General features: G+C 39.5%; 1 pseudogene; it reads left to right on the top strand.

Annotated features, from left to right (window-relative positions):
• The first annotated feature begins 650 nt into the window (after window positions 1-650).
• LOC132020821 (large ribosomal subunit protein eL6-like) lies at window positions 651-1,903 on the top strand (annotated as a pseudogene).
• The last annotated feature ends 2,356 nt before the right edge of the window (window positions 1,904-4,259 follow it).

Below are 4,259 nucleotides of genomic sequence, written 5' to 3'. Positions count from 1 at the left end.
TTCAATGTAATATCAATAAAAATTTCCCCCTTTTTTTTGTATATTGGGCAATAAAATTCTAAAATTTATATGAAAATGAATTAAAAAACCCAAATAGCCATTTTTATGAGAAAGAACAAAATGGAGGGCTTCTTGATTTTAAAACTTACCATCTTGATTATTAAAACTAACTTTTTAGTAAGTTTTCAATAGAACCTTTGCATAAAGATAGAAGATCAATAGAACAGAATTGAGAGTCCAGAAATAAACTTGCACATTTATGGTAAGTTGACTTTAGACTAAACTGCCAAGGTATTCAATGGGGCAAAGAGCTAAATTTTCAACAAATGGTTCTGAAGAGAACTGGATGTCCATTTTTAGGAACATGCATTTAAGTCTTTACCTCACACTACACATAAAAATTAACTTTAAAAATGATAAATTGGGGTGCCTGGGAGACTCAGTCGCTAAATGTCTGCTTTTGGTTTGGGTCATGATCCCAGAGTCCTGGGATCGAACTCCTCATTGGACTTCCTGTTTGATGGGAAGCCTGCTTCTCCCTCTCTCACTCCCCCTACTTGTGTTCCCTCTCTTGCTGTGTCTCCCTCTGTCAAATAGATAAATAAAACCTTTTTAAAAAATGATAAATTGGCTCTTTCTTATCTTGAAAGATGGTGGGTGAAAAATCTGAGAAGCTGGATATTAAAGAGAAGAAACTTGAAGCCAAAAAGTGTGATGCTGGGGGCACCTGGGTAGCTCAGTCAGCTATATGACCAACTCCTGATTTTGGCTCAGGTCCTGATCTCGGGGTTGTGGGATGGAACCCTGCAGTGGGCTTTATAATTAACGGTGTGTCTGCTTAAGGAGTCTCATGCTCGTTCTTCTTATACCGTCCCCGCTCTCTCAAATAAATAAAGAAATTTTAAAAGAAGAAGAGGAGGAGGAAGCCTGATGCTGGTGGCAAGGTTAAGAACTGTAACCTCCAGGCCAAAGAGGTGGAAGTCCCATTGTAGCCAAAACCTTGTCCTGGTCAAAGGAATTGGCCAGTATTCCTGGTCAGCTAACTATTCCAGAAAGGCCATGTACAAGAGGAAGTATTCAGTTACAAAATCTATGGGTGATAAGAAAAAGAAGAAGGTTGTTGCTACTGTCATAAAACCAGCTGGTGGTGACAAGAATGGTGGTCCCGGAGTGGTTAAACTTCACAAAATGCCTAGGTATGATCCTACTGAAAATGTGCCTCAAATGTTGTTGATCCATGGCAAAACAAAAAACAAACAAACAAACAAACAAAACCCTTTCAGTCAGGTTGCCTGGGTGACTCAGTTGGTTAAACATCTTGCCTTTGGCTCAGGTTATGATTTCAGGGTCCTGGGATTGAGTCCCATGTTAGGCTCTCTCCTCAGCAAGGAGTCTGTTTCTCCCTCTCCCTCTGTGCTCTCTCTTTCAAATAAATACATAAAATCTTAAAAACAAAACAAAACAAAAATAACAATAACACCAACCAAAAAAACCCTTTCAGTTAGCGTGTGAGAAAATTTCAAGCTAGGATCACTCCTGGCACCATTATCACTGTCCTCACTGGGCACCACAGAGGCAAGATGCTGGTTTTCCTGACGCATCTGAGCAGTGACTTGCTACTTGTGGCTGGCCCTCTGGCCCTCAATTGAGTTATCCTGTGTGGAACACTCCAGAAATCTGTCATTGTTACCTCTACCAAAACTGATATCAACTGTGTGAAAATCCCAAAACACCTTACTGATGTTTTGTTCTCTTTCTCCTACCACATGGAGAAAGAGAAATGTGGGACTACAGAGCAGCTCAAAGTTGATCAGAAAGTGTGGACTCTAAAATTCTGCCAAAAATCGAAGCTCTTTGATAGCTTCTGGGCTACCTCCGCTCTGTGTTTTCTTTCACAAGTTGAGTTTGTGAATTAAATAACTGATCCATTTCAAAAAAGTAAATAAAATAAATAAAAAATTTTAGAATGGACAAATTGGACTTCATCAAAATTAAAAGTGTGCTTTATTTTATGGTCATTTTAGAAAGTCAAAGAAGGAACAGACTGGGGAAAATCATGTATCTGATGTATCTGATTTTCAAATCATGTATCTGATAAAGAACTTATATCCAGAATATATAACGATCTCCTACAACTCAATTATAAGAAGGCAAGTAACCCAACTAAAAAATGGTCAAAATATTTTAATAGACATATTACCAAAGAAGATATATGAATAGACAATAAACAAATGAAAAGATGCTCAAAATAATTAGCCTGAGGGAAATGCAAATGAAAACTATAAATAAATATCCTTTCACCCACCAGGATGACTGCAATAAAAAAGAGACAAAAACCAGAGTTTGTAAGATTGTGGAAAAACCGGATCCTTCATACACTATTGGTGGGAATGTAAAATGATGCAGCCTCCAAAAATAGTTTTGAGCAAAAATGCTCAAAAAGTTAAAGAAAAATGAAAATATAGGTCTATACAAAGATTTATACATGAATAAATAATAGTATCATTCATAGTTGTCCCAAAATGGAAACAAGCAAATGTCCATTAGACTGGGAATGCATAAATAAAATGCATATACTCTCAAGATGGAATACTTTTTGCATTAACTGTTACAGAGTACTGATACATGGTATAAGATAGAAGAACCTCAAAAACATTATGCTATGTGAAAGAAACCAGATAAGAAAAGATTACATATTATATGATTCTTTTTTTTTTTTTTTAGGATTTTATTTATTTATTTGGCAGAGAGAGAGGGACACAATGAGAGAGGGAACACAAGCAGGAGTGAGAGAGGGAGAAACAGGCTTCCCAGCAAACAGGGAGCCTGATGTGGGGCTTGATCCCAGGACCCTGGGATCATGACCTGAGCTGAAGGCAGACGCTTAATCACTAAACCACCCAGGCACCCCTCTCCTGGTGACTTTTATCCCTGGGTCTTAGTTATTCAATTTTGGGTTTTATTGTTACAAGCAAAAGTTGTTTAGGGGAATGTGCCTCTTCTGAAACTCATTTTAAGGGCAAGAAAGATAGCCATCTACATGGTGATCAGAGCATGCCAAGGCAGTCCCTAATAAAAGACTCCATTAGCGCTTCCAAAGTTCCTACTACCAGTGAGGGGCTCAGGGATTGTCCCCCAAATAACTTGGCCTCAACTTTTGACATTTCTTACAATTCTGCACTTTGACCAGAAGCCTCTGTCATATTTATGGCAGCCAAGCTATTTTACCACAGTGAGGGGAAATTTTGGTGTATGACAATGTTCCCTAGATCCAACAGAATGGATGCAAGCACTACATGGGAACTGGACTTAGTCATCCCTGAGAGCCTGGGGTTCTAGGGAAGTTACAAGTACACTATGCATATTACTCAGTTCAGAGCGTCATACCAGTTTCTGTGGCGAGCAGGGCTAGCTGGCTACCCAATAGATATTCCTTACTTTCTGCTTTCACATACAACTGTGTAAACATGTAATGTGGGCTGTGGCAACCATCTTGTGACCATGAAGGAAAAGCCAAGAAAACCGCAGAAAGGTTGAACAAGAACCTGATGTTGTTGAGCTACAGAATTGACTAACCCTGAAAACTTCTGACTCTAGATTCTTTCTTAAAATCAATCTTAATGTTTAAGCAACTTGAAGTGGGGTGTTTTGCTTTGGTCTCTTGCTCTAGCCAGATGCATTCTAACTAACACAAATTCCCAAGCCATCTTAATATGCAGATCCTAGACTGAAATCATAGACATATCTTTTACCTCTCTCTGTTATTAGATGGCAGGTGGTCAGCCTTTAGGTAGGACCCCATTGATTCCTGCCTCCTGGTATTTGCACCCGGCACTGGCCTTCCCCAAGACTGAATCAGGGCTGGTCATTGTGACCACTGACATATGGTAGATGAGATGGTGTGCGACTTCTGATCCTGGGTCATACAAATACTGCAGCTTCTGTCTTGGCCTCTTGGTTTACTTACTCTGCAGGAAGCCAGCGCCATGTTGTGAGAACACTCAAATATCTCTGTGGAGATCGGAGGTCCCTCACCAACAGCCCACACCAACTCACCAGGCGGTGAGTAAGCAGATCCTTCAGTTACAGTCAAGCCTTCAGATAATGGCAGTTCTAACTGACCTGTCTTTATTTTATGAAAAACCATGAGCCAAAACAGCTGGCCAAGCCATTTTTGACTTCCCGACCAATAGAAACGATGAGAGATAACAAACACTTATCTTTAAGTCACTAGGTTTGGGGTTAATTTGCTATACAGA

The sequence above is a fragment of the Mustela nigripes genome, chromosome 6, assembly GCF_022355385.1.
Source record: "Mustela nigripes isolate SB6536 chromosome 6, MUSNIG.SB6536, whole genome shotgun sequence".
NCBI classification, from domain to species: Eukaryota; Metazoa; Chordata; class Mammalia; order Carnivora; family Mustelidae; genus Mustela; species Mustela nigripes.
The sequence above is the reverse complement of the archived record's forward strand: the minus strand, read 5'-3'. Positions and strand labels throughout refer to the sequence as shown.